This window comes from Hyperolius riggenbachi, chromosome 10 (assembly GCF_040937935.1).
Source record: "Hyperolius riggenbachi isolate aHypRig1 chromosome 10, aHypRig1.pri, whole genome shotgun sequence".
Classification (NCBI taxonomy): Eukaryota; Metazoa; Chordata; class Amphibia; order Anura; family Hyperoliidae; genus Hyperolius; species Hyperolius riggenbachi.
The window spans coordinates 291,398,026-291,423,084 of NC_090655.1; positions in this window are offsets into that span (position 1 = coordinate 291,398,026).

A 25,059-nucleotide genomic window follows, 5' to 3' on the forward strand; every position below is an offset into this window, starting at 1 on the left:
AGCTTTCCCCTCCCCCTCCGAGCCCTTGTCCAATCCAAGGACAAGGGGCTCTTCTCCACCTCCGATGGGCGGTGGAGGTGGAGGCCGCGATTTCCTGGGGGGGGGGGGGTTCATGGTGGAATCTGGGAGTCCCCTTTAAAAAGGGGTCCCCCAGATGCCCACCCCCCCTCCCAGGAGAAATGAGTATAGAGGTACTTGTACCCCTTACCCATTTCCTTTAAGAGTTAAAAGTAAATAAACACACAAACACTTAGAAAAAGTATTTTAATTGAACAAAAAACATAACCACGAAAAAAGTCCTTTAATATTCTTAATTAACCATTAATACTTACCTGTCCCTTTAAATAAATGATCCCATGCAATATCCTCGGAAATGTTCTATCAGTTACAATGTAACAAAGTTATTACAATGTAACAACTTTGTTACATTGTAACTACGCCGCACCCGACGTCACTCGCCGCTCAGCCGCCGCACGGACCCGACAGAGCTCTGAGCTATATAGCTCAGAGCTCTCTAAGCATCTTTGTATTTGGGCTCCAAAGATTCTGATTTGAAGGAACCCCATTGGTCTGGTAAGGACCAATGGGGCTCCTTGGAGCCCAAATACAAAGATGCTTAGAGAGCTCTGAGCTATATAGCTCAGAGCTCTGTCGGGTCCGTGCAGGACGCTAAGTCCCCGCCGGCTCCGCTGCCCTCCCCGCCTCTCCCACATGTCACCCACATGTCACCCACATGTGGGTGACATGTGGGTGACAGATGTGGGCGGGGTGGACAGCGGGGGCCAGCGGGGACTTAGCGTCCTGCACGGACGCGTATGCGGCGGGTGAGCGGCGAGTGACGTCGGGTGCGGCGTAGTTACAATTTAACAAAGTTGTTACATTGTAATAACTTTGTTACATTGTAACTGATAGAACATTTCCGAAGATATTGCGTGGGATCATTTAAAGGGACAGGTAAGTATTAATGGTTAATTAAGAATATTAAAGGACTTTTTTCGTGGTTATGTTTTTTGTTCAGGAAATCGCAGCCTCCACCTCCACTGCCCATCGGAGGTGGAGAAGAGCCCCTTGTCCTTGGATTGGACAAGGGCTCGGAGGGGGAGGGGAAAGCTTGGCTGCCCCTCCCTTTCCGAGACCCCCCAATCCATGGACCATGCGGGCTGGTATAGTCAGGGTGCGGAGCCCCACGCGGCCGGTGCTCCGCATTCTGGCTATCCCAGCCTGCATGGGGGACAAGGGGTTATAGAGGTCTGGGAGGGGGGACCCCACGTCTTTTTTTTATATTTCCCACACTCAGAACGAAGTAAGTAAAACTCTTCCCACTTGGGGGAATCTATGAAAATAATACACTATTGTTACCTGTGCAAAAAAAAACTGACATTTTCCGCATTTAAAAGACATTTTTGCCCTTGAAACTTAAAAATCGATTTTCTCAAAAACTATAAGGTCTTTTTGAAAAAAATGTTTTTCCTCTTATTCCCACTGATCCCCTTAATATACCCTAGGAATTTGGTGTTCCTAAACTTTAAGCAGGCTTTGCTATAAACCGTTAAAGTCGGCGGGTTTTTAAATGTATACATTTTTACTTTGAAACTTTAACATCGATTTTCTCAAAAACTATAAGGTCTTTTTGCAAATTTTTTTTTCCTCTTATTCCTCCTGATCTCCTTAATATATTCTCCAAATTTGAGGCTCTTAGCATTTAAGGGGACTTTGCTATTAACCCTTAAAGTCGGCGGCTACCTAACATTGATCCATGCGTCAACTTTTCCGCTTGGGAGCATGGCCATACGCATTAATTTCGTAATACCCACTGTAATGCGAAAATTACGAGAAAATTACGCTTACGCGAAATCCTTCTTCATTACGATTATGTACTTACGGCCATAATCGTAATTACACGAATTACGCGAAATTTCGCGAAATCGTAATTACGTCATTACGCTCATCTCTAATGGGAGCCTTGAGCTTTTACTTTGAGGTGCAATTCTTGTGAGGAGTATACAGTGACAGCGAGCAGAGGATTGTTAAAGGCCGGGCATCGCCTTGGAGTATCCCGCAGGCGCTATATGACCCACTTGGCTGAGGGTCATTGAATAAGGGGGAGTGCCCACTCGGCAGGGTGTGGTGAAGGTGTAGGATTATTGAAGCACCTGTCAAACTGTGAAGCTTGTGCACAACCGAGGACCGTGCTGGTTATATTGTATGGACTTTATGGGCTGTTCATTGCTGTAGGACTGCAATCACAAGTGTAGCGCGGTTCTAGTTAATATAGTTGGCAAATTGTTTTATTGAACGCGTACCACCTGAATTTGTATTGTGCACACTCAGTATATCATTGTGTATACTAGCGCGGTGTATTGTGTATTAATTTGTTATACATAGTTAGTTTAGTGGTTAGGAGACACACATGGTTGGCACAGTGTAATGTAGCAATTAGACAGAAAATCTTGTCTGTCCAGGTGGTGGTGAACGGTATTCTGGGTGAGGTCGGGAAAATCAGGTTCTTGGAGAGGAAGAAGCTGGGGAGAGGAGCTTGGGTTCTGGCCTGGCAGAACATTAAGCCTCCTTGATCTAGTGGACTTCTCTCCTGGGTGCTGCTTACTACTATATCTCTCTTTGCACCCTAGATTTTGAGACTTTTTCTTCATATTTTTTTTGAAGTCTGGCCGCAGGCACAGAAGGAGATATCCCTTTGTGCTTCTTCTTTATATCTGTAGGTGATGGGTTTTTTTGTCCTGTTTGTTATTTTGCTTTTGTCCTAACTTCATGATGTCCTTAGTTTTTTTTGTGTGTATCTTGGTTTCTCGGGCGTAAAAGACCCGTTTGTATGACTGTGCTGTAGGGGTGGTGTAGTGTAGGTGTTGTCATCCTTTGGTGATAGTGTATGTTATATGTTTTTTCTTTCTTTTCTTTTTTCTTTTGGCTTAAGATTGTTGTAATGTAGGTGTTGTTATTGTTTTTGGTGGCTGGTTCATGTTATATGTTTTCCTTTTTCTTATTGTCTGGTTGTCTTAGTTGTATGGAAGTGGGTGACTGATACCTCCTCATCAGTACCTCTTGTTATATGAATGGTCTAGCTTTTTGAAATCAAGAAACACTTCTTGTCTTGAAGAATTCTTCTTGTTGTATATAACATTGTTGCTGATGTAAATATTTGTATATATGGGGCAGCACGGTGGCGTAGTGGTTAGTTCTCTCGCCTTGCAGCGCTGGGTCCCTGGTTTGAATCCCAGCCAGGGCACTATCTGCAAAGAGTTTGTATGTCCTCTCCGCGTCTGTGTGGGTTTCCTCCGGGCACTCCGGTTTCCTCATACATTCCAAAAACATACGGATAAGTTAATTGGCTCCCCCTAAAATTGGCCCTAGACTACAGTACTTACACTACATAATATAGACATATGGCAATGGTAGGGATTAGATTGTGAGCTCCTTTGAGGGACAGTTAGTGACAAGATATATATATATACACTGTACAGCGCTGCGCAATATGTCAGAGCTATATACATACTAAATAATAATAATATATAGACTCTCTGATTTTTTTGTTGGGATTTCCTATCCTGTCATTTTGGCTGCGCTGCTTCCGCTTCACAGGTTGTTAAATCAACCTCAGTGCCTCACCCAAGACAATTGTATTACTTGTTTGTTTTGCTTGTAAATATGTTTGGTTTTTTTTTCAACAGGTCAAGTTTCATTTATTCATATCGTTCTTAGTTGTTTTTAAAAAGTTGTACAATGTTTTTTTTTTAGATGTACACATTTATAGATTTCATTTTTACCTTACAAAGAAACCACTTTGGCTTTGTTCTCCTTTGCAGCAGCCCATTTCCATCAGAGCACAAGTCAGTCTTTAGCCTACATTTCTCCCAGGGCGATGATGTAAAAACCGTGGCCTCCTCTCCCGCCACCCACCCACACCTAACATAGTTTTGCTCTTTTCATGTTCAATATTGTTCTTCCAGCAATGTTACTGCCACACAACCCATAGCATTTTATTTATCATTCTAATTAGAAATCTTGTGGAAAGAGACCAAATTTTTAATAAAACAATCGATAGGATGGGGCACAAAAATTTAAGATTTCAATTAAGGGTTGACAAAGGTGGCGTTTTTCCAATTGGAGAATCTAAAAGTGTATATTCAAATTTAAACAAATAAGACAATTGAAACAGCCATTAGTGAATCGTTCAGGGCCGGCCCACCCATGAGGCGGGGTGAAACTTTTGCCTCAGGCAGCACTTCTGGTGCGGCAGCACCCGCCCCGTGGGTGTGGGAGGACCGCAGTGCTGGGCCGAAATTACGCATTAGCGTAATTACGCATCGTAATTCACTACAAATGCACCGTAAGCGTTAGTGTAAGGTTACGGTATTACGCGTAATTAATTACGCGTAGACCGTAGGTTACGTTATTACGCGTAACAAATTACGCGTAAGACAGTAAACTCCCATTGAAATTACACAGTCTGCCGTAATCGCGTAATATTACGCTCCCGTATAATATAAAAAAGCCGCCGACTTTAAGGGTTAATAGCAAAGCCCCCTTAAGTGCTAAGAGCCTCAAATTTGGAGAATATATTAAGGAGATCAGAAGGAATAAGAGGAAATCAGAAGGAACCCCATTGGTCTGCTAAGGACCAATGGGGCTCCTTGGAGCCCAAATACAAAGATTATATACATCAATTGATGTGGAGTCATTATATGCATCAATTCCACATCAGGTGGGATTAGATGCTATTGAACAGTTTTTGTTTAGAGCATTCCCATTACACGAAATGCATAACTTGTTTCTGAGAGAGTTAACCCATTTTGTGCTCACTAATAACTTCTTTACCTTCGAGGAAAGGTACTACCACCAGATACGGGGCACAAGCATGGGGGCGGCTTGCGCCCCCTCCTACGCTTGCCTACATTTAGGCATGTGGGAGGAGATGGAGGTGTATACCAACGAGCTGTTCCGATCGGGGGCGGTCCTCTGGCTGAGGTACATCGATGATGTGCTGGTGGTATGGAGGAGGTCAAGAGAGGATTTTGAACAATTTGTTGCTGAATTGAATCTTAATACTCGGAATGTTCGTTTGACTTTTTCCATTGATCCAGTTAGCATCTCATTTTTGGATCTGTTGATCTTTAAGTGCGGGGATCATTTGGAAACAAAGACATTCCGAAAACCCACAGCTGGGAACACTCTTCTCCATGCCGCCAGTCATCACCCGGTGTCCCTGGTCAGGGGAATCCCCGTCGGTCAGTTTCTGAGGTTGCGACGCAATTGCTCGAGTTTGGAGCAATTTAAAGCCGAGTCGGCCCAGCTCTATAATCGTTTTAGAGCAAGGGGGTACGGGCATAGAACTTTACGGCGTGCATACAATCGCGCATTACATGAAGATAGGAACCAGCTGCTTCGCCCTCGTGCTCGTGCCCCTAGTTCTGGTGGTGGTGCCCGTATTATTACAATGTTTAGTGGCCAATGGTCCAAAATAAGGGAGGCCCTTAATAGGTGCTGGCACGTCCTCCAAATTGATGAGAACATTAAGAAAATCGTAGGCCCTCGTCCACTGCTTACTGCTCGAAGAGCAAGAAATCTACGTGATCACTTGGTAAGATCTGAATTGCCAAGGTTACAGCAGGGGACATGGTTAGATAGAATATCGCCTCCTGCAGGAATGTTTCCTTGTGGCAATTGTAAAGGTTGTAGATGTGTCTTGAAAACGAATCAATTTGAGTCCCAGGATGGTTTGAGACACTATAGAATAAAATCATTTTACAACTGTAACACAACTTGGATTATCTATTTACTCATGTGTCCATGTAAAAAGTATTATGTTGGAATGACTACTCGTGCATTTAAGGCACGTTTCTTGGAGCATATGTGTGATATTGTTAGTGGGGAACGTAGATCCTCAATCGCAGAACATTTTCAGGAGGAACACAATGGATCGATAACGGGTTTACGTGGATTGGTGATTGATAATCTTCCTCCCTCTTTTCGTACTACTCGCACCGAAAAGGTGCTTCTACAAAAAGAGGCAATGTGGATGCATCGCCTGGGATCCATTTTCCCTGATGGTCTAAATATTGACTTTTCCCTTAAATGGTTTTTGTGACCAGGTTGGTAGTGCCCCCCCCCCCCCCCCCTTGGGCTCCCCTCCCTGGTCCTTTATGGGCAGTCATTGTGCTAGATATGGGCCCCCTTTAATTTATGCATGTCATGGTTGTGTTGCTCTGATGCTCTAGCGCATAGCAAGGGGTCCGCACCTTAGGTGAGCGGCGGTTTGATGTGCGTGTGGACAGTACGGTATTGAGACTCTTTTACCTTAGTGTGGGGGTTTCTGAACTTCAACTGTCTGCTAGGCAACAGATGTGACTTTTTGCATCCCCCCCTTTAACCTAATAGATCTGGATTAGCACGGCCTTCCGTGTCTCGAATCACAGCATTGCTGCATCTGAGGAGGTAAGGTCAGAAACATCCTTTAAGAAGGCGGCCCACTCCTCTAAGCCCCGCCCTGATGAAGCTTAGTGATACCAAGCGAAACTAGTCGGCGATTGGTTGCTGCCACCCAGCCCACCGGCCTCTGATCCACTAGGCAGTGACGCGTTGAGAACTCCGAGAGAACGCGATGAGGTTGGCGTTCTGTGCCGGAGTAGTTTGTTCACTCTGAGAGGACCCTGCGCAAAGCGCAAGTGACGCCTGCGTTGGTGTATATCCCGGTGACAGCGAAGGACAGGAGCGGCCAACCATATGCGCTAGACGCACACACGCAAACCGGGTCTGCAGCGCCTATAGATCTCACGCCGGATCACACTCCCAGCCGGGGGCCCCCATTGGATTACAGCAATTACAGCCTGCCTGAGCGGCTGGAGCAAGATAGCCAGGTGAAGAGCACCAGCTCTGATGGACTTATGGAGTTCGTGAGTATGCAGTGCAAGGTTACTAGGCGCGTTGGCAGTTCTGAATGAGACTTTCCTGCGTCTGTTCGGGCAATACTGAACGGCCCTGCTGATGCTTGCTGTTTCTATGCGGCTTCTCCCAATTTTGCTTTCTGCCACTGCTCAAGGCTTCATTGATGGACATCCTTTGCTGCTTATGGGGTACCCCAGCGTATTGGGTTGTGTGAGTGGGGATGTGTGCCGGTGTGGATTGTGTGGCAGCCATGGTTTTTAAACAACAACAGCGCTGTTGCTCTTTTAGCTCAGTTGTCTATGTATAATTGGTCTCGCTTCATGTACAGTCAATAAAGGTTTTCTAATTTTGCATACACCGGTGTGTCCCTAGGAGCCCTTTGTTTGCAAGGATTTTTGTTGATACAAATAAGGCTCAGGACATTGATCCAAACTTGGATAAGTGATGCTCTTTAATTACCTATGTTCCCAAAATTTTCCATTCCCTGTTCCCCGTTAAGCCCAAATACAAAGATGCTTTAGAGAGCTCTGAGCTATATTGGGTTCAGGACGCTAAGTCCCCGCCGGCTCCCCGCCTCTCCCACATGTCACCTATATACATGCTGGCACCCATGGGTGACAGGTGTGGGCAGAGTGGACGGCAGGAGCCGGCGTCGGGTGCGGTGGAGTTACAAAGTAACAAAGTTGTTACATTGTAACAACTTTGTTACATTGTAACTGATTAGTATATTTCCGAGGATATTGCGTGGGAACTGGCTTTTAAAAGGGACAGGTAAGTATTAATGGTGAATTAAGAATATTAAAAGACTTTTTCGTGGTTATGTTTTTTGTTCAATTAAAATACTTTTTCTATGTGTTTGTGTGTTTATTTACTTTTAACTCTTAAAGGAAATGGGTAAGGGGTACAAGTACCTCTATACTCATTTCTCCTTAGAGGGGGGTGGGCATCTGGGGGGCCCCTTTTTAAAGGGGACTCCCAGATGCCACCATGAACCCCCCCCCCCCCCCAGCAAATCGCGGCCTCCACCTCCGCCCATCGGAGGTGGAGAAGAGCCCCTTGTCCTTGGATTGGACAAGGGCTCGGAGGGGGAGGGGAAAGCTTGGCTGCCCCTCCCTTTCAGAGACCCCCCAATCCATGGACCATGCGGGCTGGTATAATCAGGGTGCGGAGCCCCACGCGGCCGGTGCTCCGCATTCTGGCTATCCCAGTCTGCATGGGGGACAAGGGGTTAAAGAGGTCTGGGAGGGGGGACCCCACGTCTTTTTTTTATATTTCCCACACTCAGAACGAAGTAAGTAAAACTCTTCCCACTTGGGGGAATCTATGAAAATAATACACTATTGTTACCTGTGCAAAAAAAACTGACATTTTCCGCATTTAAAAGACATTTTTGCCCTTGAAACTTAAAAATCGATTTTCTCAAAAACTATAAGGTCTTTTTGAAAAAAAATTTTTCCTCTTATTCCTTCTGATCTCCTTAATATATTCTCCAAATTTGAAGCTCTAAGCAATTAAGGGGGCTTTGCTATTAACCCTTAAAGTCGGCGGCTACCTAACATTGATCCATGCATCAACTTTTCCGCTTGGCAGCATGACCCTATGCATTAATTGCTAGTAGGATTTTACGCGTAAGCCAAAAACGAAACAACCTGAAATACGGTATTCTTACGCGTAATTGCGTAAGGGCTATGCGTAATTACAGACATGCACCGAAATTGAATGTCTACGCCGTAAGCGCAATTCCGTAATGCGTAATAGCGTAAAATTACGCGTAATGATCTGTAAGCGTAGCTTTTTCCATTACGCCCAGCACTGGGGGACCGCCCGAGCTGGAGGGGATAGCGGGCAGGAAGGGGGTATTGGGCCTAGCGGCAGGGAGGGGGGTGTCAGATCCCCCCCCCCCTCCCTCGCATGGGTCCCCCATCCTCCGCTCTCCTCCAGCTTTAAAGAGTTACGTCGCTGGCTGAATTGTAAGAGGCAATGGGCGGGGATCACTCACCTCTTCCTCGTTCCAGAGTGCGCTCCACTGACGTCACTTCCTGCTACGCCGCAGGAAGTGTCGTCAGTGGAGCGCACGCTTAACGAGGAAGAGGTGAGTGATCCCCGCCCGTTGCCTCTTACAATGCAGCCAGCGACGTAACTCTTTAAAGCTAGAGGGGAGCGGAGGACGGGGGACCCAGGCGAGGGAGGGGGGATCCGACCCCCCTCCCCGCCGCTAGGCCCAATACCCCCTTCCTGCCAGCTATCCCCTCCAGCTCGGGCGGCCCCCCCACACCCACAGCCTGGGGGGGGGGGGCGGTGATTTCTTTCAAGATTGCCTCAGGCGGCAAAAAGTCTAGGGCCAGGCCTGGGATCGCCTAACAGGGATCAGAAAGGATTTTTTTTCCCCATGCTGTACTTATATTGTCCTTTTAGTGTGTCATGGGTTTTTTCGCCTTTCTCTGGTTCAATTCTCATTTTTATTTTTTTGAGGGTTTCCATATTTGTCTATTAAATTTTCCAAATTACATTGTAATGACATGTTAGATGGTTTGTGTTAGTGTTCTGAATAAATCTATTAGAAACCCTCAGAATCTGTGTTGCTGTGTAAATTTGATCACAACATGAATATAATGGAGAATATAATATAAATATATATATATATATATATATATTTTAATTCTAGATACATACAGTACATTCTAGATAGATATCTAGAATGTACTGTATTTTCCGCCTATAAGACGCACTTTTCTACAACAAAAATGGGGTGAAAAAGTCCCTGCGTCTTATACGGCAAAGGCAGGGAATCCCCAAATTCTGAACGCCCGCCGATACGAATCGCTGCCACGTCGGGGATTCCCTGCCTGTGTGCATCCTCGTCTCCTCCTCCTGTCTAACCACCTGTCACTTCTGTCCTCGCCATGGTCCTCCTGTCCGCCAGCGGTGAAATCAGCTGCAGCCGGTAGCATATAGACAGCCCCGGGTCCTCACAGCTAGGGAAGAACGGAGAACAGGGGCCAGCAGGACATGGAGCGGGGACAGTGGAACAGAACGCAGAGCAGGGAACAGCGGCACAGCACTAAATAGGTGAGCTTCGGGACTTGGCCAGCCACATGTAGTCAGAACGCGTTCTGGTCGGCCAAAGTCCGAAATTGTGCAGCATTTTGTACATTGGCCGCATCAGCAGCCACTTCGCATTGTGACCGGCCAGAACTTGAAGTGGCCAGACTTCGGGTTCTGGCCGTAACATATATAAAAGAATCCGGTGTACACATCAGATATATACAGTCACAATCAGATATGTTTATCTTACTTTAAAAATATGGGACTGCTTTATTGAAGCAGGACAAGTAACTATTTTTTGATTGGTTAATTTCATTTTTGTGGGCTATACACAGCTATTGCTGTATATATAATTTATGATGACTATTATCTGAGAAATAGAACATTTTATCGTATTTTCTATTTTAATTACAGTTTAAATTCATTAGGCGTCTGAGTCGGTGCATTCTACTTCGCGTATTGGAAAACCAACAGTATTTAAAAATGATAATACAAATAAAGCTTGACTTTTTATTAGGAAGTAAATATTGAAAACAATTAGTAATCAAGTATTTCAGCCGCATCAAAATCGTTGCCATAATAAAACCCCTTGTAAATTCCCTGAGGGTCTGGAAAAGTGTTTTGCACACTTTTTACGGTGCAAGATGGGATTGGATGCCTCCTCCCTTTCCCAAGATAGCCATAAATCCATGACGCAAAAGAACGATATGCGGTTCTATGGAGTTTTCTGAAAAATAAAATTGTAGTTAATGAAGAGTACACTTCTTTATAGATTAGAAGAGAACTGTAAAGGTAGCCATACACTGGTCGATTTGCCATTTGATCAGATTCGATCAGATAGGGATCTGTCAGTTGGTCGATCTGAGAGTGATCAAATGGCTGCCTTTACTGCAAACAGAGTGTGAATCGATTTCAGCCTGAAACCGATCACAATCTGTTGAGCTGCTCCTGCTGCCTGTCTCCCCCCCGTATATATTACCTGAAGCTAGCTCCAGGTCCTCTTCTCCACGCTGCACCGCATCCCAGCATCCCGCACCGCATCCCAGCGTACACTGTGTCACACCAGGAAGCTCAAATACAGCACTCTCTATTTGAACTTCCTGGTCACTGGAGTGACACAGGAAGTTAAGCTAGCCATACACTGTACGCTGGGATGGAGCAGGAACAGAGTGGTGCAGCGTGGAGAAGATGCCCGGGAGCCAGCGTCAGGTAATGTATACCTGTATCGGATCGGAGGCCGCTAGCGACGCGCTCCCTACCCGTGAGCGATCGACGGTAATTTCCCGCACGGCGCGATTGATGGACCAATCCGATTTCGGGAGGAAATCGGATCGGCGGGTGCGTTTAGCGCGAACGATTGGCAGCAGATTCGATCCCAGTGATCGAATCTGCTGTCGAACGGCGACAAATCGGGCCAGTGTATGGCCAGCTTAAGGATAGAGATTAGTTACCTGTGATATACATCGGCAGGAGGATGAGTTGTATTGTTCGGATGAGTCCTATAAAGAGCTTCCACAATAATTGGGTTTGTGCAAAGGTGATGAAAGTCTGAGATTTGTGTAATACATTGTAAGTCATCAGGTATGAAAGACTTGATGTCCTCGGCATCCTGGCAGCAGATGCTTGCTAAGTCCGTTGGCATGGAAATACAGTTTCCACATAAACACCAGTTGCTGTTCCCAATTCTACCTGTAACTGGTGCATGGTCAGACGTTGACGCCTCTGACCCTTGATTGTCTGTCTGTAAGGGCCTTCTTGGATTGAATGGGAAGCTGCAATCTTCATCAAAATATGGGAAAGTAGCGTAGATCTCGTCCATAACCATTTGTGTCTAAATTAAGAAAACACACACATTACACTCTATAAAAGTACTAAAATTGATATAGACTTTGCAAATGATAAAAATAGCAAAATAATTAAACGGGTATAAAAATACTGTTTGTGGCCAACAAGATCCTTCCGTTCATTCAGGTTTCCGAAGCAATTGAATTACCTTTCTAAACCACTATACATTTTTTCAACCACAATTGTCATTTTCACTAAATTAGGATCTCTTCTGCTCCATGCTTGTGGTGCGTTTCTACTTTTTGGCGAAGGGTTAAGGGCGCTGCCACATGACATATTTTACTATTCCGTTATCGAATTGCATTTATTTCCCCATTGCAAGTACACCGGGCCATCACAAGGCCACCCTCATCAGTGGTGCGTTGTTTATTTCACTTTACAATTGCAGTGTCTGATGCAGTGTTGCTGTGTTTGTCAAGTAGAGTGACCAGATTTTTGTGGGTCCAACCTGGGACTGGGAGGGGGGAGTGGGGGGGGGGGGCAGCGCGCGCAGTGCGCCGTGGCGAAAAGTGGGGAGGACTGAGGAGCGCGCAGCGACGAAGACTGGGGGGGGGGGCTGCGCCGTGGTGAAAAATGGGCGTGGCCATGACATTGTATGGGCGGAGCTAACATAATGATGTAACAGCGAGGCATAAGAAAGCAGTGTTTACGCCATGATGTGGACAAACGAGACTTTGCATCATGGGTGTGCAGAAACTGTGTGATGCTAATAGTATACCGTAACCACAAAGCAGCAAACATAGCCATCTATGACCATTAAATAATAAATGCAGTAACGGTTACCCCGGACACCAGAAAATAAACGCAATGGGCAACATGTCAGCACAAAATAACTGCAATGCGGGCAACATGTCAGTACAAAGTAAACGCAATGCGGGCAAACATGTCAGTACAAAATAAACGCAATGCGGGCAAACATGTCAGTACAAAATAAACGCAATGCGGGCAAACATGTCAGTACAAAAGAAACGCAATGCGGGCAACATGTCAGTACAAAAGAAACGCAATGCGGGCAAACATTTCACCAGAAAAGAAACGCAATGCGGGCAAACATTTCACCAGAAAAGAAACGCACTGCGGGCAAACATTTCACCAGAAAAGAAACGCACTGCGGACAAACATTTCACCAGAAAAGAAACGCAATGCGGGCAAACATTTCACCAGAAAAGAAACGCAATGCGGGCAAACATTTCACCAGAAAAGAAACGCAATGCGGGCAAACATTTCACCAGAAAAGAAACGCAATGCGGGCAAACATTTCACCAGAAAAGAAACGCAATGCGGGTAAACATTTCACCAGAAAAGAAACGCACTGCGGGCAAACATTTCACCGGAAAACAAACAATGCGGGCAATCATTTCACCGGAAAAGAAACAATGCGGGCAAACATTTCACCTGTAAAAGAAAGCATTGATTTACTCACCTGGCAGAAGTCTCCGGCCTCTGGCGCGCTGCTCCTGGGACCGTCTTACTTCTCCTGCAGTCTCCCGCGCTGACAGGGCTATGGCAAGATGGCGCCTGAAGCCCTGTACTGGAGACACAAATAGGTCTCCAGTACAGGGCTTCGGCAGCCATCTTGCCGTAGCCCTGCTCTGCCGGTGTTGGAAACAGACACCGGAAGAGGAGGCTGGAGCGGGGCTGCGGGCAATGAACTGGCACGGCGTCTATAGACGCCGCTGCCAGTTCATTGAGGAGAGAGTGGCCAGAGTCCCGAGGCCGGGACGTCCCGCTGCTTAAAGCGGGACGTTTCCCGGGACCTCATTAAGCCTGGGACAGCGGACCCCGAATCCGGGATGCGTCCCGGGCAATCCGGGACGTCTGGTCACTCTATTGTCAAGTCAATGGGAGTGCATGCAACTCGCATTGCAAACAGTGTTATGCGATTTGTACTGAGATTTCACATTGAGAACATTTTACATCAACCTTTGCATGTCAGGAAACACAATAGTGCACACAGATCAAACATGAAACTCACTGTGAAACATGCACTTGCCAGGAGCTGCTATCACAATGTCATTCTATGTCATCATGACATCACTAACGCAGAGCTAGTGATAGGCCCACTGCACCTGATGGGGTGCTGGCAGGCAGAAGGATACTTTCCAAGCCTCCAGTAACATCTAGCAGCCTTGCTCTAACTCCTTGTGGTGTCTTTATCGGGTTCCAGCATCCAAGTACGTAAGCTGGCCTGTCACCTGACCCAATGCGGGTCATGTGCGGCAGAAGAGGGAAAGATGCTTACAAGGAGATACATAAAGGCTGCTACTAGATGTCACTGTATGATCAGTGACTATTTCAGGGTGATTTTTTTTTTCTTGGATGCTCAAGCAACTGGCATGCACATATATCTTTCATCAGGCTATCCCTGCTTATGCCAGATGCTCGGAACTCTACTGTATTATACAAAGTAAACTTACCCTTTGTGCTCTCTCAGCAGCCATTTCTGAATCCACATATTCCGGTCATCCTGCTGCTAGGAATTCAGTCTGAAAAAAAGATTATGTAGTTAAAAAAATAAATAAAAAAAAGTATATTGCTTGATAGAGATACATACATTCATGTGTATTTAAACATACAGTCACATGAGCCAGGACCAAATGGATTGGGAAACATTTAGGGGTCCCCAAAGTATACAGCATTCCTCTGATTCACTGGCCAACCCATGCGTTGGAGAAGCATGCATGGGTTGGAAAGAAATAGACTTCCACATTACAAACAGTGGCTCCGGGCTGTCTTGGACTTATGGCCCATACTCACGGGCTACAATTGTCACCGCAACCACGTGGCACGCGTGTTGCGGCAACAGGTCACCCGTACGTATGGCGAGCGCGCCCCGAACTGTCGCTGCTGTCGCCAGGCGATTGGCACGGTCAATCACCTAGCGACAGTTGGTGTCGCAACTGACGCTAGTCCGTGTGTGTATGCGGACTAGCGACAGAAACCTAATAGCCAGAGCACTGAGTTTCCGGCGGGGGGAGGAACGTCGGCGACCGCTTCCGCCGCATCACTGATCCCTCTTCCGCGGTATGTATGCGGAGTAATGTTGGGCGAACACCTAGATGTTCGGGTTCGTGAACGTTCGCCGAACATCGCCGCGATGTTCGGGTGTTCGCGCCGAACTCCGAACATAATGGAAGTCAATGGGGACCCGTGCTTTGTAAAGCTTCCTTACATGCTACATACCTCAAATTTGCAGGGTATGTGCACCTTGGGAGTGGGTACATGAGGAAAAAAAATATTTGAAAAAGAGCTTATAGTTTTTGAGAAAATTGATTGTAAAGTTTCAAAGGAAAAACTGTCTTTTAAATGTGGAAAAAATGTCATGTTTCTTTGCACAGGTAACATGCTTTTTGTCACCATGCAGTCATAAATGTAATACAGAGAAGAGGTTCCAGGTAAAGGGACCGGTAACGCTAACCCAGGCCAGCAGCAGCACACGTGATGGAACAGGAGGAGGCGCAGGAGGAGAAGGCCACGCTTTTTGAGACACAACAACCCAGGCCTTGCATGAGGACAAATAGCGTGCGGATATAGCAATGCTTTTTGCCGCCATGCAGTCATAAATGTAATACAGATGAGAGCAGGGGAGGACTGGGACCTTTTGGCCTGGGGGGAAAACACAAACTAGAGGCCCGTTTTCATGGCAGCCTCAGCCTAAAATACGTCACACATGCTCCCTATTTGCTATTTGCCGGTAGTCACATGTGGTGCCAATGCAGAAATACAGCAAGGATGCTTGTAGGACAGCATGACAGGTAAAGTATAACTGCACAGGCATCGGGTCACATAATACATTTGGAGGGATGACAGCCAGGGGTTTCCGTTATGTCTGTCTTTCGTGATTATAACACGCCATTAGCGCTGCACACCCAATCAACCACATCGGCCTGAGATTTCCCAGCATCTCAGATTCAACCAATTTTCGCCTGAAATCAGTCAAATTGTCAATTGGGCATGCATGTGGCGGCACCGATTTTCATCTAATTCGATAAAAATTATCAAAACATTTAGTTAATCCCCCAGTTGACAGATGTATGCCACCTTAATTCCCCACCAAGGCTAACCCCCCCCCCACACACACACAATTATGTCCAAAGCGGGACTGTCCCTTCAAAAGAGGGACAGTTGGGAGCTATGATTGTGAGAGGCCAAACAATTTTATTACCCACGGACTCTGCAGGTAAGCCTCTGCTCTGCATCATGCTGTATATATTTACCACTGCTTGCCCACCCTCTAATTGCTCTGTAATTGTGCTTTTTTTCCCCTCAGCCAGCTAGCCTAGTTGTTCACATTGCCTTATAAAAAAAAAAACTGAATGCATCAGGCCCTGCACCAGCCCTAAATCATTAAATGAGAGGCAGCCCAGGGGGAAATCTCCCCCCATCCCCCCTGGCCAGTCCTCCCCTGGATGAGAGGTTCAATAAACAGGGACCGGAAACGCTAACCCAGGCCAGCAGCAGCAGCAGCACACGTGATGGAACAGGAGGAGGCGCAGGAGGAGAAGGCCACGCTTTTTGAGACACAACAACCCAGGCCTTGCATGAGGACAAGAAGCATGCGGATAGCATGCATTTTGCCGCCATGCAGAGTGGCAGTAAACACAATGCTATATAGTGTGGCTGAGCGAGGTACACAGAGTGGCAGTAAACAGAATGCTATATAGTGTGGCTGAGCGAGCGGTGTACTACTATTCCCAGCAGCGACACAATGACTGGGGGGACCCTGGCTAGCGTGGCTGGAGCGCGAACTACCCTGCCTGCCTACCCAAAGCTAAACCCACAGACAAATGGCGGAGATATGACGTGGTTCAGGTATTTATTTACCAGAACCACGTGACAGTTCGGCCAGAGCGCGTTCGGGTCCGAACCACGTGACCCGTTCGGCCAATCACATCGCTAGCCGAACGTTCGGGGAACGTTCGGCCATGCGCTCTTAGTTCGGCCATGTGGCCGAACGGTTTGGCCGAACACCATCAGGTGTTCGGCCGAACTCGAACATCACCCGAACAGGGTGATGTTCTGCAGAACCCGAACAGTGGCGAACACTGTTCGCCCAACACTAATGCGGAGGGACCTGGCGACGAGCTATCACTGAACTGTTGCGCACACGCTCCCGTGTGCTAGCGACAATCTACAAAAGTAGCCCGTGAGTATGGGCCATTACTTAGCCCTGGGATGTCACAGGCCCTTGGAAGGTGCTGGAGACATTTAACACCTTGAGAGACAGGGTGTCTCTAAAAGACTATAGGTCCAGGAAGATTATCACCTGATTTAATTATCTCTGTGGGTAGCCGTTGTAATGTGTACAGTAGTGTATTCCAGGTGCTGGACCTTATTGTCATGATATGACATGAGGATTGTCCATAAACAGTGAGCAGACATGGAATCCAATGATGAACACTTTATTCTGATCCATACATCAGAGAACTTCCATCAATATCGGAGCATACAGCTTTCACCTAGCTGTCCCACACCAGAATGACTCCCTCTCTCTCTCTACCAGACAGTATATCAAGCTTAGCAAACAGACATCAAATGTTAGCAGATGATAAGAGCAAGGCCAGTCTGCTAACAGACAATAGAACAATGGCACATGCCCCACCTGACTCCAGTAACTTACAATCACTGCAGAGACATAGCCTAATCACAGCAAACAAACAATGCAGGAATAAAATACAATTAGTAAAAATACAGTCATATTACATATCATACATCACATTCCTCCCCCATACATTCCTGGACCCCCAGGTGAGCCCATTAGTTGGGTGAGACTGAGGTACAGGTATGTGGCAATTCTGTCCATCTACTCCTTCTCAGTCTAGGTGGGAGTTCATAATTAATTGTCCTTGTCTTCATATGTGCTGGTTGCACTTTTACTCGCTGTCCACATATGATTTGTCCATTCAATTCAAACACAGCCCTCGCTGCATCGTCCGGACTCTCAAACTCAACAAAGCCAAATCCAGGTGGACTCCTGGAGATCCAGATATGGCGCACAGGTCCATAGCGGCCAAACACTTGCCTCAACTCCCACTTGTTGCTTTGGCTTCCCAAGTGTCCAATGTACACCTTGGAATTTGTCCTGCAAGCTCCATGGGACTGGGCACAGTCAGATGAGTCAGTGGTCAAGATATTATTTGACAGACGAACATAATTAACCCCTCTGGCATGTTCTCTTTCTGCTATTGTTCTTAAGAGTGGGGAAACATCTGTGGAGTTAGTTGCCACATTTCTACCATCAGTAGGCTGAGGAAACTGAGCAGTTCCATTGTCTCTGATGACATGCGGGCATGCTGCTACCAGGTGCTCAGTCCACCCACAGCCAAAGCATGACTTCCTCACCTGGTTGCTTCTATCAGCTGAAGTGGCAGAACTCCTCTCTGGAGTGGTGGGCCTGGGCTCTACACAGGATGGTGTCCTGGATGCTTCCCAGACACACGAATCCTCTGGTAGATGACACACCTGGGACCAGTTCTCCACAAACTGATCGGCCAGCTTTGCAGCATCCCTCATTGTTAGAGGCTTGAGATCCAGCACCCACATTTTCACCTTTGGAGGACAGCAGCTCAGGAATTGTTCTCTCAAACACAGTTCTTTTAAGTCCTCCAAAGTCCTGACACTACTGCCCTGAATCCACTGATTAAACATGTGTGTCAGCTTCACTCCAAATTCAGCAAAAGAGTCTTTTGAGGTCTTAAACAAGGATCGGAAAGACTGTCTGTATGCCTCTGGAGTTTTGGCATACCGAGCCAGCAATGCCCGTTTCACTTCCACAAAGTTAATTCTTTGCTCCAGAGGCAGTAATTTAAAAGTGTCACTGGCACGCCCAGTCAGCTTTCCTAACAGGATGCGATGCCACTCACTGGTTGGAATACAGTGTGTCTCACAAATGAGTTCAAAATTTTCCAAGTAGGCATCAATTTCCTCTTTACTTTCATCAAACATGGGGAATAAGGAATACAGTCTGACAGTGTCCATATGTGGCTGTGACATTCTCCCCTGAGATCTGTTCACATTCTGTGCCATCATCTCACTCAGCACTCTGAGCAATGTGTGAAGCATGTCCTCACCTCTGGCAACACCTTCCTGGGTCTGTTCCTGAGACTGTTCCTCCAAGCCTTCATCGGTCTGCACATCTCCACCTTCACTTGGTGCCTCACCATTACTGGCAGCTTGTATCCTCTCCATCAAAAGTTCCACAAGCTGAGGTTTCTTCAGCCCATCAGGATGTAAGCCCCTCTTACGGCATAATTTCCGAAGGGTAGTGATTTTGAGCTCTTGCAGCATCTCCTCCATGCTTCTGGTCTTCCAAAGTCTGCTCTGTCCCAGCACTGCTCACCAATATGTCATGATATGACATGAGGATTGTCCATAAACAGTGAGCAGACATGGAATCCAATGACGAACACTTTATTCTGATCCATACATCAGAGAACTTCCATCAATACAGGAGCATACAGCTTTCACCTAGCTGTCCCACACCAGAATGACTCCCTCTCTCTCCCTACCAGACAGTATATCAAGCTTAGCAAACAGACATCAAATGTTAGCAGATGATAAGAGCAAGGCCAGTCTGCTAACAGACAATAGAACAATGGCACATGCCCCACCTGACTCCAGTAACTTACAATCACTGCAGAGACATAGCCTAATCACAGCAAACAAACAATGCAGGAATAAAATACAATTAGTAAAAATACAGTCATATTACATATCATACATCACACTTATTGTGTACAGATAGATAAGATCAACTGTTTAAAACTTTGTATAGTGAGTACCACATGGTTGGGATGGACAATCCTTCCCAAAGGTGGGGGCTCTGCTGTTGTGTATAAATTGTCTTGTTTGACTGAACTTCTGTGATTCCAAACAGTAACTCCCTTTATTCAGAGTGCTGTCTCTTGCTTCTGTGCGGGCTTGCTTAAAGTGAACCTAAAGCCTAGAAAAAAAAAAGTTGAGAATAACTCACCTGGGGCTTCCCTCAGCCCCCTGCAGCCGATCGGTGCCCTCGCAGCCTCGCTCTGACGCTCCAGGACCCGCCGGCGAACACTTCTGGTTTGGCCATCACCGGCCGACAGGCATGGGGACGCGAGTGATTGTTCGCGTTCCCAGCCTGTATATCACCCCCTATGTTGCTATTGTGGCCAGGAGGGAACGCGAACAATCACTCGTGTTCCCATGCCTGTCGGCCGGTGACGGCCAAACCAGAAGTGTTCGCCGGCGGGTCCTGGAGCGTCAGAGCGGGGCTGCGAGGGCACCGAACGGCTGCAGGGGGCTGAGGGAAGCCCCAGGTGAGTTAATCTCATTTTTTTTCCAGGCTTTAGGTTCACTTTAATGACATTGGTTCTGCCCAATGCATAGATTTATCCCAGCACCGTCCTGCAGCTGAGTTAGTTCCTGAGGTTCTGGTAGCGCTGACTTGACGGAGTGGTCCGGGTCGGGGTCTAGCAAGCCGTTCCGTCACACATACCTCTTCCAGGATGGAACATTCATCAGAACTTTCTTCCACTTCTGTGTGGATACTACTCATGTGTAAAATCTTCAGACTCACTGGAAGTGTATGACTCATCCAGATTTACTAGATATCCAAGAGTTTCTGGTTCACATTCAGTACTGGAACTTGACATTTTGAACCTATTGGATGATAATCTTACACGATTATAGATTTTTTTTTTTTTAATTATTTTTCAAAAACCAGTAATTATATGCCCCGAACTACAAAGATAAGTAGCATATATGGCATGTTAGTAAAATGTGTTTCTCAATCAAACACCTGCTTGATAATCAAACACAGTACACTATTTTCCACCCACCAGTTGGGCTAATTTGACACTGGGCTATTTTTATTCAGAGAACAGGGTTACAGTGTAGGTAGAAAAGGCATATTGCGTGCGTTGTGCACACCAATACATGCCAATGCAAAGGATGTCATGTCAATGCATACTACGCCACCATGGGCAGCACGGTGGCATAGTGGTTAGCGCTCTTGCCTTGCAGCGCTGGGTCCCTGGTTCAAATCCCAGCCAGGTAAACATCTGCAAGGAGTTTGTATGTTCTCCCCGTGTCTGTGTGGGGTTCCTCCGGGCACTCTGGTTTCCTCCAGCACCCCAAAACATACAGAGAAGTTATTTGGCTTCCCCCTAAATTGGGCCTAGACTACAATACATATATACTACACGATCGATACATAGACATAGGACTATGGTAGGGATTAGATTGTGAGCTTCTCTGAGGGACAGTTAGTGACAAGAGTATATAGTCTGTACAGCGCTGTGGAAGATGTCAGCACTATATAAATACTAAATAATAATAATGATACTGTAAAGGCTTCTGGCAGGCAGTGGATGCACCTGCACAGCCCACGTGCTTGGTACTAGCGCTTGACAGGAACCCCCTCTCTGCCCCCAGAGTCTCACATCTGAGCGTGGCCGCAGCCAGGCTCAAGTGTAACAAGTTGTGGTCCTCTGCTGCCAGGTTACTTCACCACTTGACACGCGTGGTGCTACAACCGTTGCCATATGGCTGTATTTACATTGAAAGGCAGAGACTAGCAGAGACGGAACTAGACTACAGGTTATCAACCTGTTCTAGTCATATGGTGGAGGGCTGGTGGCGCCAACAGAGCACCACAAGAGTGATGTTATGTGGGGGCTGGATAGTGGGGAGAATCAGGGCAGATAGTCCCCCAGTATATGTAGTCATGCATGGGAGCCCCCAGTATAGGTTAGCCAGGGATAGGTGCTCCTGGAGGATGTAGCAGTAGGTGAGCGTGGGCACAGAGCAGTTACAAATAGTGTTGGGCGAACATCTAGATGTTCGGGTTCGGGCCGAACAGGCCGAACATGGCCGCGATGTTCGGGTGTTCGACCCGAACTCCGAACATAATGGAAGTCAATGGGGACCCGAACTTTTGTGGTTTGTAAAGCCTCCTTACATGCTACATACCCCAAATTTGCAGGGTATGTGCACCTTGGGAGTGGGTACAAGAGGAAAAAAAAATTAGCAAAAAGAGCTTATAGTTTTTGAGAAAATCGATTTTAAAGTTTCAAAGGGAAAACTGTCTTTTAAATGCGGGAAATGTCTGTTTTCTTTGCACAGGTAACATGTTTTTTGTCGGCATGCAGTCATAAATGTAATACATATAAGAGGTTCCAGGAAAAGGGACCGGTAACGCTAACCCAGCAGCAGCACACGTGATGGAACAGGAGGAGGGTGGCGCAGGAGGAGAAGAAGGCCACGCTTTGTGAGACACAACAACCCCGGCCTTGCATGAGGGCAAGAAGCGTGCGGATAGCAGGCTTTGTACCGCCATGCAGTCATAAATGTAATAAAGATAAGTGGTTCAATAAACAGGGACCACGCGGCAACGCTAACCCAGCAGCAGCAGACGTGATGGAACAGGAGCAGGCGCAGGAGGAGAAGGCCACGCTTTGTGAGACACAACAACCCAGGCCTTGCATGAGGGCAAGAAGCGTGCGGATAGCATGCTTTGTACCGCCATGCAGTCATAAATGTAATAAAGATAAGTGGTTCAATAAACAGGGACCACGCGGCAACGCTAACCCAGCAGCAGCAGACATGATGGAACAGGAGGAGGCGCAGGAGGAGAAGGCCACGCTTTGTGAGACACAACAACCCAGGCCTTGCATGAGGGCAAGAAGCGTGCGGATAGCAGGCTTTGTACCGCCATGCAGTCATAAATGTAATAAAGATAAGTGGTTCAATAAACAGGGACCACGCGGCAACGCTAACCCAGCAGCAGCAGACGTGATGGAACAGGAGCAGGCGCAGGAGGAGAAGGCCACGCTTTGTGAGACACAACAACCCAGGCCTTGCATGAGGGCAAGAAGCGTGCGGATAGCAGGCTTTGTACCGCCATGCAGTCATAAATGTAATAAAGATAAGTGGTTCAATAAACAGGGACCACGCGGCAACGCTAACCCAGCAGCAGCAGACGTGATGGAACAGGAGGAGGCGCAGGAGGAGAAGGCCACGCTTTGTGAGACACAACAACCCAGGCCTTGCATGAGGGCAAGAAGCGTGCGGATAGCATGCTTTGTACCGCCATGCAGTCATAAATGTAATAAAGATAAGTGGTTCAATAAACAGGGACCACGCGGCAACGCTAACCCAGCAGCAGCAGACGTGATGGAACAGGAGCAGGCGCAGGAGGAGAAGGCCACGCTTTGTGAGACACAACAACCCAGGCCTTGCATGAGGGCAAGAAGCGTGCGGATAGCAGGCTTTGTACCGCCATGCAGTCATAAATGTAATAAAGATAAGTGGTTCAATAAACAGGGACCACGCGGCAACGCTAACCCAGCAGCAGCAGACGTGATGGAACAGGAGGAGGCGCAGGAGGAGAAGGCCACGCTTTGTGAGACACAACAACCCAGGCCTTGCATGAGGGCAAGAAGCGTGCGGATAGCATGCTTTGTACCGCCATGCAGTCATAAATGTAATAAAGATAAGTGGTTCAATAAACAGGGACCACGCGGCAACGCTAACCCAGCAGCAGCAGACGTGATGGAACAGGAGCAGGCGCAGGAGGAGAAGGCCACGCTTTGTGAGACACAACAACCCAGGCCTTGCATGTGGACAAAAAGCGTGCGGATATAGCAGCAATGCTTTTTGCCGCCATGCAGTCATAAATGTAATACAGATGAGAGGTTCAATAAACAGGGCCCGGAAACGCAACACCATCCCAGATGTTCATTGGTCATGTTACTTGGTTGGGGTCCTGGAGTGTTGCGTAGTCATTTCCAATCCAGGATTGATTCATTTTAATTTGAGTCAGACGGTCTGCATTTTCTGTAGAGAGGCGGATACGCCGATCTGTGACGATGCCTCCGGCAGCACTGAAACAGCGTTCCGACATAACGCTGGCTGCCGGGCAAGCCAGCACCTCTATTGCGTACATTGCCAGTTCGTGCCAGGTGTCTAGCTTCGATACCCAATAGTTGAAGGGTGCAGATGGATAGTTCGACACAGCTACGCCATCTGACATGTAGTCCTTGACCATCTTCTCCAGGCGATCGGTGTTGGAGGTGGATCTGCACGCTTGCTGTTCAGTGGGCTGCGGCTGCATGGGTGTCAGAAAATTTTCCCACTCCAAGGACACTGCCGATACCATTCCCTTTTGGGTACTAGCTGCGGCTTGCGTTGTTTGCTGCCCTCCTGGTCGTCCTGGGTTTGCGGAAGTCAGTCTGTCTGCGTACAACTGGCTAGAGGAGGGGGAGGATGTCAATCTCCTCTCTAAAGTCTCCACAAGGGCCTGCTGGTATTCTTCCATTTTGACCTGTCTGACTCTTTCTTCAAGCAGTTTTGGAACATTGTGTTTGTACCGTGGATCCAGAAGGGTATAAACCCAGTAATTGGTGTTGTCCAGAATGCGCACAATGCGTGGGTCACGTTCAATGCAGTCTAGCATGAATTGAGCCATGTGTGCCAGAGTCCTACCAGAATCCTCATCATCCTCTTGTGAGCGTTGTGATAGTTGTTGTGATGCATCATAGTCGTCACCTTCCTCCTGGTCTGCTTCTGCTGACCATTCGCGTTGAATTGTGGAAGTCCAACGTGCACCGCTCTGGCCCTCGTCAGTGGTGGCATGAAATTCCTGCTCCAACTCCAGCTGTTCCTCCTCCTCTTCTTCGTCATAGCTGCTGGGGCCAGCGTTCCCTGAGGCGGATGGCCTGATGTTGGTACCATCACGCTGATCGTTTTCTCCTTCAGATTCCCCCAGTTGCATCATGACAGCTGTTTCCTTGATTTTTAACATCGACCTCTTCAGTAAACACAGCAGTGGTATGGTAATGCTGACTGAAGAGTTGTCACTGCTCACAAGCAACGTGGATTGCTCAAAATTTTGGAGGACTTGGCAGAGGTCCAACATGTTGGCCCAATCGGATCCACAGAAGCTTGGCAGCTGGCCGGATGCGCCTCGGTACTGCGCCGTCATGTACTGGACCACTGCACTCTTCTGCTCGCAAAAGCGGGCTAGCATGTGCAGCGTAGAATTCCAGCGCGTAGGGACATCACACAGCAAGCGATGGTGGGGGAGATTGAAGCGCTCCTGCATCTTGGCGAGTGCCCCCGAAGCAGTACTGGAATTTCTACAATGTTTGGACACTCGACGCACCTTCAACAGCAGATCGGGCACGCCTGGGTATGTCCTCAGGAACCGCTGAACTACTAGGTTCATCACGTGCGCCAGGCAAGGGATGTGTGTCAGCTTAGCCAACCTTAAAGCGCGAATGAGATTACTCC